At 44.6% G+C, this 14,078-nt stretch overlaps 1 pseudogene; it reads right to left on the reverse strand.

Annotated features, from left to right (window-relative positions):
* Nucleotides 1-7,821: 7,821 nt before the first annotated feature.
* On the reverse strand, nucleotides 7,822-8,503 carry LOC128105030 (40S ribosomal protein S9-like; annotated as a pseudogene).
* Nucleotides 8,504-14,078: the final 5,575 nt, after the last annotated feature.

Consider the following 14,078-nt stretch of genomic DNA (forward strand, 5'->3'; position numbering starts at 1 on the left):
ACACCATGACAAGGCAACTATTATATGAGAAAGCATTTAATTGGGGGTTAATTACAGTTTCAGAGGGTTAATCCATTATCACCATGGCAGAGAGCCTGGCAGCATGCAGGCAGGCACTGGAGCAGTAGCTGAGAACTATATCTTGATCTGTAGGCAAAGAGAGAGACTCTAGGCTTGGCATAGGCTTTTGAAACCTCAAAGCCCACCCTCAGTGAGACATTTCCTCCAAGGCCACACCTCTTAACGTTTCTCATCCTTTCAAACAATTCCACTCCCTGGTGACCAAGTATTCAAATATATGAGCTTATGGGGGCCATTCTTACTTAAACCATTACAGTGGTGCCCACCTGTAATCTCAGCCCTCAGTAGGCTGAGGCAAGAGGATTCTTGTGAGTTCAAGCCCATCCTAGGGTATAGAGGCTATGCCTCAAATAACAATAAAGTGTCAGCAAAATAAGTAAATAAAAGACATAAAGAAGAGCCAAGTGAAAAAAATTAACTGAAAAATATGGTGATATTTTATTTGTGCTGAAATGTGATTTTATTTGTATGTTAATAAAGTTGTCTGGAGATCAGAAGTCACAGCAAGCCATAAGCGGGAGTCAGGCGGTGGTAGCACATGCCCTTAATGCGATCACATGGCAGGCAGAGTCTCTGTGGTCAAGGACACAGTCAAAGCAAGGTGACCTGAACTTTTAATCCCAGTACCAACCACAGAGACCTGAAGGTCTGTATAGACAGGCAGTGACGAGGAAATCATGTGGTTGGGTTTAGAGCCAATGAGAAAGCAGAACAGGAAGGCAATAAAAAGACAGGTCACAGGAAGAAGGTCTCTCTCTGAGGGCAAGACTGCTCTGACCTCTGGGCTTTTAACTCTGCATTTGGCTCTGTGTTTCTTATTTAATAAGACCATTTAGAATTTCATCTACAGAAAAAATATAGAAAACATTAAAAACTAAGACAAGACACATAGCTCAGCTAGCCTTTGGTAGAGTGCTAGCCTACCTAGAATAATGCTACCCAGGACTCCATCCCCTGTACTACAGAAATAGGGCATGGTGATACCCACTTGAAATCTTAACATTTGGTGGTAGAAGGAGGATCAGAAGTCTAAGATCATTATCAGTGAGTTCAAGACTAGCCTGGACTACATGAAACCAAGTCCCAGGAAAGATGGAAACAATGTTTCAAAGACAATGGGAAGAGGGATGGAGAAATGACTCAGTGGTTTAAAATGTGAACTGCTCTTGCAGAAGACCCACATTTGGTTCCCAGCACCCAACCAAGTGGCTATCATCTACAACTCCAGCTCCAGGGAGATCTGATGCCTCTGACTTGTGAGAGAACCTTCACTCATGTGCACACATATCCTTTACACACACACACACACACACACACACACACACACACACACACACACACACACACAGAATTAAGAGTAAGGGCTGTCAATGTAAGTAGTGAGTCTTTCTGTCCCACCAGCCAGCTCCCAAATCGTGACATGGAATTAGGAAAGCTTAGCCTTAGCTTAGGCTTGTCCCACTAGCTTTTATAACTTAAATTAACACATATTTTTAAATCTATGCTTCTTTACATGTCTCTGTTACCCTTACTCTGTACTACCCATCCTGCTTCCCTAATGTCAGACTGGTGACTCTGCCTTTCTTCTTCCCAAAGCTCTCTCTGTCCAGAAGTCTCATCTCTACTTCTTGTCTAGCTTTTGGGCATTTAGCTCTTTATTTGCCAGTCACAGTGACACATCTTCACACAGTGTAAAGGAATATTCCGCAACAGACATGTGGTGGCTCACACCTTTAACCCCAGCACTCTGGAGGCAGAGGTCAGCCTGGTCTACAGAGTGAGTTCCAGGACAGCCAGAGCTACACAGAGAAACTCTGTCTCAAAAAAAAAAGCCATAAAAAAGAATAAAGGCTGAAGAGATAGATGGTTCAGAACTCATATTGGTCTTCCAGGGGACCTGAGTTCTGTTCCCAACACACACACTAGGAATCTCATAACTGTAACTCCAGGTCCAGGAGCTTTGACATCCTCTTTTGGCCTCCACAGATAATGCACTCACATGCACAAACCCACATTCACACACACATATACTCAGTTTGACAAATGAAAATTAAAATAATAGTATAAGCCTTGAAAGCAGTGGTTCTCAACCTGTGGGTCATGACCCCTTTGGCAAAACCTCTATCTCCAAAAATATTTACATTACAATTTATAAAAATAGCAAAATTACAGCTATGAAGTAGCAATGGGAATAATTTTATAGTTGGGGTCAGCACAACATGAGGAGCTGTATTAAAGGGTCCCAGCATTAGGAAGGCTGAGAACTGCTGTTTTGAAGGAAGAGAAAAGATCCTTCCTATGTCCAGCTCTGACATACTCCAATAGGCAGAACTTTTTTTCCATGCTGGCAGACCTGACAACTTGGGTGATGGGCCCACATCTCCAGGAGTGCCAGCCAGTGGTTGCTACGAAGCTAGAGGTGTGGTGGCACCAGGCAGTGGAAAGCAGGTGGCCCGGGGCCCACCTGGGGGTTGAGGGGACCCACCACCTTTGCCTTTCAGTTCTCTGAAGAACACTGCTCTCTGACCATCCTGAACAGGACGCTCAGGGGAGCAGCCCCTGTGCACTAACCGCTTGTGGAAAACCCTGCGCCATTCTTCCTCACCCTTCCCTGGCCTCTTCCTGAATGTAGATATACTGTGGCTCTTTTGTGTAAAATAAAAATAAAAAATATACTGGCTAGGATCAGAACAGACTAGAGAAGACAAAATAAATCGGTGGGCTTGGAGTTCGATTAGCAACACTCACCACTTTCAACAACGTGAAGACAATGGACTAAAGGGAGGCAGTGAACGGGACCTCAGGGACCAGCAAGTGGAACACAGTCTGCCACCGTGTTATGGAAGAGGAGAACAAGCGCTGAGCTGGAACAGGAGATTGACAACCCTGGGAGAATCTCACCAGAATTCTACAGGGATCTGTATAATTCTAGGAGCCAACTGAGCCCCCCAGTTCCTCTTGTGCTGGGGGTGGAGCACAGGGCCTTGGGCCTGCCAGGCAATCACCATCTCTGAGCTGCGCTTCCAGCGCCGTAATCAAACTTCTAAAAAACCAAAGACAGAGAAAAGAACCCCTGAGAGAAATGAAAGAGAAATGATGCCTTTCCCACAGAGAAAACCAATTCCTTGGACAACGGATTTCTCATCCCAAACCAAAGGAAGCAGTACAAGAATTCTCAAGTGTAAAGAACCGTGAAACTAGAATTCTATATCCAGTAAAAATATTGTCCAGAATAAAGGGGGAAATGAACATTAAAAGTAAGTTTTATATACCTATATATGTGTGTAGGTTGAGTTTTCCTGCCTGGCCCACAGTCAGGACAAATCTCTCTCACCTGCCAGTCCCACAGCCACTCAGACCCGACCAAGTAAACATAGAGACTTATATTGGTTACAAACTGTATGGCCGTGGCAGGCCTCTTGCTAACTGTTCTTACAGCTTAAATTAATTCATTTCCATTAATCTATACCTTGCCACATGGCTCGTGGCTTACTGGCATCTTCAAATGCTGTTTCTCATCATGGCGGCTGGCAGTGTCTCTCTGACTCAGCCTTGTACTTCCCAGCTTTATTCTCCTCCTTGTCCTGCCTACACTTCCTGCCTGGCCACGGGCCAATCAGTGATTTATTTATTGACCAATCAGAGCAACACATTTGCCATACAGAGCATCCCACAGCATATATGTGTGCTGCATGTGGGTTTGGTGTATGCAGAGTTGCATGAATGTGTGTACGCATGTGTGTGGACATGTCAGCGCACACGCAGAAGCCAAAGGAGGGTGTTGGGCTTGCTACTCCCCGAACCTGGAGTGAGGTAGACAGACAGCAAGTCCCAGAAGTCCTCCTGGCTCCCACTGCTACAACACTGAAGTTGCAGGGGTTTATGGTCAGGTCTGGTGTCTACATGGATGCTGAGGATGACCTGAGGATGGATACCTGATGACCTCAGTCCTGCAAGCCCTCTCACCCACTGAGCCGCCCCCTCAGTCCCAGGAAATCACCATTCTTGTAAAAAGAACAACTACAAACAACTCATGGAGCTCAGCTGGTAGGTCACATGCCTAATGGTTTACACCAGTGCCCAGCACCAGAAACAAGACAAAGCACTCTAAAATAATGTACTGCCAGTAGAACAGCCCTTAAAAAGTGGCTAAAAAGAACAACAACAAAATCCTTGAAACAGGGAAATTAAAATTAAAATAACAATTTCAAAAGGGTTAAAAATAGATGCTTCCGTGTCCAGTCATGTTAGCTACTGCCCCGTTGTTCTGAGCAAAACATCTGACAAGGTTCCCTTAAGGGAGGGGGGACTTCTTTTGGCTTTAAGAAGAGTAAGAAAGAAAAGCAAAGGAAATAATAAAATAGAGGTAATTACAAGGGCACAATGGACTCTTCTCTGGAGTATTATTGCTTGCTATTGTTTCGTTTTTGTTTCTTTGGTTTTTGAGACAGGGTTTCTCTGAGTGGCCCTGGTTGTCCTGAAACTCCCCATATAGACCAGGCTGGCCTTGAACTCACAGAGATCCACCTGCCTCTACTTCCTGAGGCATGTGCTACCACACTTGCCCCTGCCCCCACTTGGAAACAGAATCTCATATGACTCAGGTTAGCTTTGAACTCCCCATGTAGTCAAAGATGAGCTCCAACTCCTGACCCTCCTGCCTCTACCTCCCAAGTGCTGGATGCGGTGGTTAGTGTTAATTCAGAATCTCGAATCACCTGGGAGGTGGGCCTTTAAGAATGCATGTGTAGAATAATCTTTAAATTTTTAAAATTTAGGTCTGTAGATGGCTTAGTGGTTAAGAGCACTGATTGCTTTTCCAGAGGACCTGGCTGGATTCAGTACAAAGCACTCATATGGTAGCTCAGAACCATTTGTTGACTCCAGTTCCTGGGAATCTAAAGCCCTCTTCTGGCCCCCATGGACACCAGGCATATGTCTGGTGCACATACATACATGCAGACAAACACTCATACACATGAAATAAAACTAAATATTGTGATTATATTTTATTTGTGCTGAAATGTGATATTTTATTTGTATGTTAACAAATAAAGTTTGCCTGGAGATCGGAGGTCAGCCAGAAGTCAGGTGGTGGCACATGCCCTTAATCCGATCACATGGCAGGCAATCTCAGTGTGTTCAAGGACACAGCCAAGCGTGGTGACAAACGCCTTTAATCCCAGTACCAACCATAAAGACCTGGAGGTCTGTATAGACAAGCAGTGACAAGGAAGTGATGTGGCTGGGCTTAGAGCCAATGAGAAGGCAGAACAGGAAGGCAATAAAGGCACAGGTTAGACAGGAAGAGGTTCTCTTGGGAAGCTATGGTGATGTGGTGAGCTAAGTTTAGTTGGAGGCTATTGCTCTGATTTCTATGGCTTGCACCTCTGTATTTGGCTCTGTATTTCTTTTTTTTTTTTTTTTTTTTTTTTTTGGTTTTTCGAGACAGGGTTTCTCTGTATAGCTTTGCACCTTTCCTGGAACTCACTTGGTAGCCCAGGCTGGCCTCGAACTCACAGAGATCCGCCTGGCTCTGCCTCCCGAGTGCTGGGATTAAAGGCGTGCGCCACCACCGCCCGGCCGTATTTCTTATTTAATAAGACTGTTTAGAAATTCATCTACAAAATACATCCTTTTGTTTTTTTAAAGTTTTATTTATTATGCATACAATGTTCTGCCAGCGTGTATGCCTACATGCCAGAAGAGGGCACCAGATGTCATTATAGATGGTTGTGAGCCACCATGTGGTTGCTGGGAATTGATCTCAGGATCTATGGAAGAGCCACCAGTACTCTTAACCTCTGAGCCATCTCTCCAGCCCCAATACATCTTTCTTAAAAAGAGAGCAAGAAAGAACCCCCATCCATCATGGCCGGGAAGGCATGACCACAAAAATGGGTGGCCTAGTAATCTGGAAGCAGAACAGGAAGTGGGCCAAACTACCGAACCTCAAGGCTCTCCCCCACTGATCCACTTCCTCCAGCCTCCTAACAATCTTCTAAAACACCAACATCAGTTGGGGACCATTATTTAAACACATAAGCGGGGTGGGGTGGGGGGATGGAGGGCGCTGCATAATCAAGCTAATATGAATGCAGGGAGACTCTTCTCCCCTGACTTGGGAACTGGCACTACCCAGGTACCACAGAGCACGGTGTGAGGTTTGGGAGAAAGCGCTTCTTCCTTGGACAATCTAGACAGCCAAGGAAACTGATGACGGGCAGAGAGCGAGTCCACCTTATTCCCAGTATGAGACAACGCCTGGAAACTCTGAGAAGCAGCGGGGCACATGTGAGCACCGGCTGGGTACTTCCGTGGGCAGATGAGGACACCAAGCCTTACAGCTCTGATTGACATAATGGAAATGGAACCTCATTCTATTCCTAAATTTGGTGAAGCTCAGACATACATGCTCCAGCCTCCTTTCCCAGGGTCTTAGGACATATTTGCTCTTCAGATTTGGATTATCCAGACTACTTTGGTGAGAGACCAGTTCTACATACTCTAAAGAGAACTTTTTTTTCTGATTTTCTCATTGTTTATTCATCGTCTGAGTTTACTATTTTTAAATTATTCTTCATTGCAACCTACACATTTAATTTTTCCCCAATATTTTCTTTTCATTTGAGTTGGAAGGCAGCTAATATATTTATTTTTAACCACATTTTAAAGGGTGTCATTTGATTGCTATGATTACATTAGTCAAGTATTTTATTAGTTGCAAGTGAAAAAGAAAGTCAGCTTGAATATGCCTGGGGGTATATAGCTCAGTAGTAAAATGCACACCTAAGGTTCTGAAGATGGCTCAGTGGGTAAAGGAGCTTGCTGCCAAAACTGACAACCTGAGTTCAATCCCTGGAACTCACATGATGGAAGAGGAAAATCAATTCCCAAAAGATTCTCTTTGACCTTATCACAAACAATACGGCAAACCAGTGTCCCCCAACACATGACAAATATATAAAAAACTTAACAAACATCAAAAGTTCACTCTAGGTTCCACCTTTGTGGAAGAGGAGGAGGAAGAGAAGGGAAAGGAGGAAAAATAAGTTAAACTGGAAAACAGTTGAGCGTATTTGGGCTTGGAAACTTGGTGGCTCGGTCTTGATACACTCATGTTTGTTATCTATCTCAGAAAAGTTTGTTTCCAACAAAGAATCGGGAAAAGCTCTGGAGGGGCTGGAGAGATGGCTCAACAGTTAAGAGCGCTGGCTGATCTTCCAGAGGATCTCCACTTGGTTCCTGCACCCACATGGCAACTGTCTGTGACTCCAGTTCTCGGAATCCAAAGCCCTCTTCCCGCCTCCAGGACATTGCGTTCACTCGGTGCACATACATACATACATGCAGGCAAGACTGTAAGTAGATTTTTCTGTCCCTCCTGCCAGCTCCCAAATCATGACATGGAGACTTCTTGTTAATTATGAAAGCTTGGCTGATAGCTTAGGCTTGTTTCTAACTAGCTCTTATAACTTAAATTAACCCATTTCTATTCATTTACTTTCTGCCTTGTGGCTTTATTACCTTCACTCTGTATTGCCCATGCTGCTTTCCTGCTTCCTGTCTCTGACTGGTGACTCTTTGAGTTTCCACCCTTCTTCTTCCCAGTATTCTCTGCCTCCAAAATCCTGCTTAGCTATTGGCTGTTTAGTTTTTTTTTTTTTTTTTTAAGTGTTAACTCTGCTTTATTAGTCAACCGGAAAACTACATAATCCTCCAGTCCAGGGAGGCATTAACTTAATCCTCTTCCTCATCATCAAACAGCTCCAGCACCACCCTGGCCCTTCTTGGCATTCTTCCTGGGCGGCCACCACCATAAGGAGAACCGAGGGAGAAATCAATGTGCTTCTGGGAGTCCAGACAGACAATGAAGGATGAAATGTTCACCACCTGCTTGCGGACCCTGATATGACGCTGGCAGATGAGCACATGGGCATGGTGAATAGATTTAGCCAGACCCAGCTTAAAGACCTCGGTCTGCAGCCGCCCCTCCAAGAAATCCTCAATCTTCAGGCCCAGGATGTAATCCAGCTTCATCTTGCCCTCATCCGGCACCCCAATGCGGACAAGTCGCCTCAGCAGAGCATTGCCTTCAAAAAGACGCCGTGGGTCCTTTTCGTCCAGCGTCAGCAGCTCCCAGGCGGCCTTGCGGATCTTAGCTAGGGTAAATTTGACCCTTCAGACCTCAGGTTTGTTCCGGAGCCCATACTCTCCGATCAGCTTCAGTTCCTGGTCGAGACGCAATTTCTCGAAGGGTCTCCGTGGGGTCACATAGGTTTGGCGACAAACCCAACTTCTGGCAACTGTCATGTTGGCTTCTGTAGGCCCACCGTGCCCATGAACTCATGCCCGTGACAAAGAGAGGCTGTTGAGCTTTTTATTAAACGAATCACAGTGACATATCTTTACACAGTGTAAAGGAATATTCCACAACACAAGATACCCATTCAAATAAAATACAGATATATAGAGAGAATAAAAGAGACAGAGAGAGAGAGAGAGAGAGAGAGAGAGAGAGAGAGAGAGAGAAGAGAGATACCATGAGAGAGATGGTGAATGGGGGGCCAGAGGAGCATATTTAGAGGTCACTTCCCTGAACTAATCCTAAGGACAAAAAAAATACCAGACTTTTGTAAGTTTGGGGGCCTGGCAGGAAGTTTCACATCACATGACCTATTTAAACATAGTGTACATGACAAAGAGCATGAAGGAACCAGGTGCTGGCTGGGGTCATAATTTAAGGACTGCTCTTTAGCTGTAGCACAGATAGCATCTAAACTCTGTCACAGAAAGAGTGCTTCAGGCTGTGGGATCTGGCCTGAAGATGCAAACCCATATTCTAACTACGTCTACCACTACTCTTGGCAATGTGAGTACAGGGGAAATAAAACACAGACGCTACCCAGATGTGGCAGTACATGCCTGTTATCCCAGCATTCAGGAAGCGAAGACATGAGGATCAGAAGTTCAAAGTCATCCTTGGCTACATAGTGAGTTCCAGGCTAGCCTATGCTACCTGAAACTGTCTGAAAACAACAAAGCTTAGACACTACTAATACCATCATCTTTCAGGGCTCATTGTCCCATTCTCTTCCTGATTCCTTTGACTATTTTTTCTTTATAAGACAGGGTTTTTTTATGCCCTGGCCATCCTGGAGCTCATTCTGTAGACCAGGCTGGCCTTGAACTCAGAGATCTACCTACCTGACTCTAGCTCTAAATGCTGGGATTAAAGACATGGACCACTACCGCTCAGCTTTCTTTGACAATTTACTAAATTGTTCTGGTTCACTTACAAGGTGCTATTCCAGCCTGGAGCCTTCTGATTTCTAGATTTCTATCTAAAGTTCTTTCAGCTCTGGGAGTTTCTGAGGGTTTTTTTTTGTTGTTGTTGTTGGTTTTTTTTTTTTTCATTATACTTCAGAAAATTTTCCATTCACTGTGAAAACACAAACATCTTAAACTGAAAGCATTACTTGGCCATTGGAGGCATCAGCAAAACTAGTAAGACCAGAGGCTTCGTTTATTCAAAGATGTCTTGCATGAGTAAAGTCATTCCAAGGAAAAGGGTTCCAGTCTCCATACACCAGTCATAGTCTAGGTGTGCCTCTGACATGTCCACACGTGTCCTGGGCACATATCCACTCCACCTATCTCAGAAGCCTAGAGACTCAAGGTCTGTTTCAGGTATTACTATGGTTTGGTAAGGAATAGAAATGGGTGTAGCTATGAAACTGCAAATTCCAAAGACCCTTTACCCACTTACCTGCCTCCTTCACTGTTAAGGTTGACCAACTGTGATATGACCATTTAATGAATTTATCAAGAAGAAAACCTAAGAGAGTGTTTCCCTCTAGTCTCTGGCTTTAGGGACTGAGGAATTAAACCTTCAGGCAGTGACATTCCATTTACCTTTGGTAATTCATTGCATTGGGGCCCATCCCCAGAACCCAACCCAGAATTTAGTTGGGTTAGAGAACAAGAGAGGACAAAGCTGATGGAAATAATGAGTGATTGAGACTAAGCACAGGGGAAAATGGTTTTGAAAATGAAAACAGGAATTTTGAAACATTTTACTTGTATCTTTTTGTTTTGTTTTGTTTTGTTTTTTGTTTTTGAGACAAGGTTTCTCTGTGTAGCCCTGGCTGTCCTAGAACTCACTCTGTAGACCAGGGTGGCTCAAACTCACAGAGATCTGCCTGCCTCTGCCTCTGCCTCCCAATGGATCCTTGTTTTTGAGTGCCTTCCTTTCTCCTTCCCTCCCCCTCCACCTCTTTTCTCATTTTGGTCTGCTTGCATTGACTAAGAATTAATTTCTCTCTCTACCTCCCTCTTCCTCTCTCCCACTCTGCTTTTCCTTTTTTTGAGGTCAGGGTCTCATGTTGTCCAGAGTAGCCTCAAACTCACTACATAGCTGAGGATGGCCTTGATCTTGGACTCCTAGTCCTTTGATTCTACCTCTTTGGCACTGGGATTATAAGAGAACAAAAACACTTACTTACACACACACACACACACACACACACACACACACACACACACGGTCTCACTATGTAGCCCTAACTGGCCGACAGAACTTCTTATGCAGACCAGGCTATCTCACAGTAATCCTCCTGCCTCTACATACTGAGTGTGGAATTACAGACATGTACCACCATGTCTGGCAAACAAAAAGGCTTTTTAAAAACTTGTTCTTAAAATAACAGCTAATTCAAAGATTTCTACAAATAGGAATTTTAAGTCTTGGCTGAAGGCTTAAGTCTTCTTTAGGAAGCAGAGCTTGAGAGGTCAAATTGCTCTACAGAGAAAAAAATGGAAAGAATTCAGTTTATTCTTTTTTTTTTCACAATGCTTTGTTTTTTCTGTTCTGAGAGGGTGAGCCAAGAGCAGAACCCAGGGTGGAGGCAGCTGGGAACAACCGTGTCTGGGGCTTGATGTTAAGCTGCTTCTGTGGTTCTTGCCCCTTGACCTTTCATGGTAGACTGCCACCTACTCAGAACCTCGGCACCATTCTTGGTATGAAAACTAAGGGATGGAATGATGACAGGGTAGAGATCAGACTGCTGAATGGAGACCAAGAATTCAGCAGAGGCAGCCAGCAGACCATGAGCCCACAGCTCCATAGGGAGTACACGGTGATCTTGGCCAGAGATCTGGTTTCCTTCTCCCTGTGGCTGGAATATGAACACTGACGCCAATCTTAGCTCAATCTCCCTGATAACTGATCATTCTGGGATTTGAAAAAGCACATCATATCTTCACGAGATGCCTTTAACAAAGCAACATCCAATCAAAACACTAGAAAAGTGAGTCACACAAAAATCAGCAAGAATGCCCAACTGTAACCTTATCACAGTCCTTGAGAAGCTAGAGCAGGGAGAGCATGTGTTCCAGGCCAGTCTGGGGTTACACAGCAAGATCTCGTCACAGAACCCAAGAGCAGCGTGCAGACGTGTTCAGATCCTGCTTGAGTCCTCTACTACATACCATTTTTTATAGCAATTTGCTATGACAGGGGCATGCTACTACCATATATGAAGCTTCTCTGAAAACTTAAACAATTAGTCAGGGAATCAAAAAAGTGGGTTCATTTAAGCCCCCTCTGCATCACAGTTGCCTGAGTTTTTCACCTTTCACACTGGCTCTGATTCAAGCTGCTATATGCATGTGGTAAAATTGCTGGGTGCAGCATACACTACTATAATCCCGATACCTGGGAGGCAGAGGCAGGAGGATCTCAGGTTGGAAGTCAGCTTGGGCTACATAGTGAGACCCCTTTTCTTTTTTTTTTTTTTTTTAAGGTTTACTTATTTATTTAAAGTTTATTTTTTCATTTTACATACTGCCAACTGTTTCCCCTCCCTCCCCTTCTCTCGATTCCCCATCCCCTCCTCATAGTGGGTAAGGCCTCCCTTGGGTATTCAACACAGGCTGGCTTACCAAGTTGGCGCAGGCCCAAGGCCCTCTCCACCTGCACCAAAGTTGAATAAGGCATCGCACCACAGGGAATGGGCTCTAAAAAAGCCAGTGTATGCACTCTGGATGAGTCCTAGTCCCATTGCCAGGGGACCCACAAACACATCAAGCTGCACAACTGTCACCCTCAGTCAGAGACCCTTTTTCAAAATACCAAAACCAACCCAAAAGGTCACTTTGATTTAAGGAAAGTGACTATTCAAGACTTAAAAATTTGGGGATGGCCAGGCATGGTGGTGCACGCCTTTGATCCCAGCACTTGGGAGGCAGAAGCAAGAGGATCTCTGTGAGTTTGAGGCCAATCTGGTTTACAAAGTAAGTTCCAGGACAGCCAGAGCTACACAGAGAAACCCTATCTCAAAAAAACAAAAAATAAAAAACAAAAAACAAAACAAAACAAAACCCCAAAAACCTGGAGGATGGTAACATAGCTCAGTGGTAAAGATGCTTGCTTCCAAGTCTGATGACCTGAGTTGGATCCCCCAGTATTTACACATGGAAAGAACCAACTTCTGCAAGTTGTCCTCTGACCTACAAGTGTATGTACACACACACACACACACACACACACACACACACACACACACACATTTATTTATTTTTGGTTTTTTAAGACAGGGTTTCTCTGTGTAGCTTTGGTGCCTGTCCTGGATCTCCCTCTGTAGACCAGGCTGGCCTCAAACTCACAGAAATCTACCTGGCTCTGCCTCCCGAGTGCTGGGATTAAGCCGTGCACCACCACCACCTGGCCATTATTTTTTAAAATAAAATTTTTACTAGTATAAAGCAATTACTAAGACTGGGGTGGGGTTGTTATATGCATTCTATGAAATTAGTTTTTGTTGTTGTTCTTCCAGTGCTAGGGATTAAACCCAAGCCCTGTTGCATGCCAGGAAGGTACTCTGCTACTGGGCTATGTTCCTAGCCTTTAATATCAGATTTTGAGTGTGCAGTTTCACTGGTTTTGAAATGCAGAAAGGGTGAAAGGAAAACCAGGTTCCTTAGTAAAATCCGCAAGGCCTAAATAATGTTTGTTTCTCAAATCTATGGATGTTGGCAAGCCTGAGATTGAATTGTCAGCCTAGCAAGTCATAGTAAGGGTCCTCCTTTTGTTGATGATAGCTTTTTACTGTAGCATTATCTGAAAAGGGGTGGGAAAGCCCTCAGGTTTATTTATTTGTGTGTGTGTGTGTGTGTGTGTGTGTGTGTGTGTGTGTGTGTGTGTGTGTGTATGCATGTATACACGTGTGCTGCCCATCAAATCTCTCCCACCAGATTCTTTTCCAGAATTCCTATCTCTGTCCAGAAGTCCCACGTATCCTCTCTGGCCTAGCAGTGCTTTATTTAACCAATCAGAAGATGCCTTAGGCAGGTGAGGTAAAACAGAGACACACTTTAACACAGTGTGATCAAAACCCAGCAACAGCTGCTGTTCTTGGTAGTCATCCCATGGTACTGGCATCTCCAAAATGCTATACTCCCTTGCTGCAACTGGGCTGCACTTTCACCAGTAGTCTCTCACAGGATCTCTTTCTGGTGCCAAGCCTCAACTTCTCTGCATGACCCCTTTAGTCCCAGGCCTTCAACAGTCACTGAAGCTGCCCCTTCACCAATGGCCTCTCCTTGCCTCTCAGTGCCAAGCATCAGCTGCTCTCCATGACCCCTTCGTGCCTTCAAAACCAGTACCACCTGGGTGATGCTTACACATTACCAAGTTTGGCTCCAATAAGAGGTACAACTGTGGCTGCCTCTGGAACACAGTTTCTCTGTGCTCTCATGTAGCAGGGATCTTAACAGGTCTTATTAATAAAAATCAAACCTGGAGCCAGGTATTGGGTTAAGGCTGGAAGATCAGAGAAGCAGAACAAGCCACAGCCACCTCACCTTGCCTGTTTCCTCAGATTGGAAGCTTCTGAGTCCTCATCCAAATGGATCTCAGCTAAACTGTGCTGCTCAAAGCCTGAAAGCTTAACTGACTCTAGTTCCTGGTTCTCACGCCTTATATACCTTTCTGCCAT

Source organism: Peromyscus californicus, unplaced genomic scaffold, assembly GCF_007827085.1.
Source record: "Peromyscus californicus insignis strain IS unplaced genomic scaffold, ASM782708v3 Scaffold_11__1_contigs__length_118956290, whole genome shotgun sequence".
NCBI lineage: Eukaryota > Metazoa > Chordata > Mammalia > Rodentia > Cricetidae > Peromyscus > Peromyscus californicus.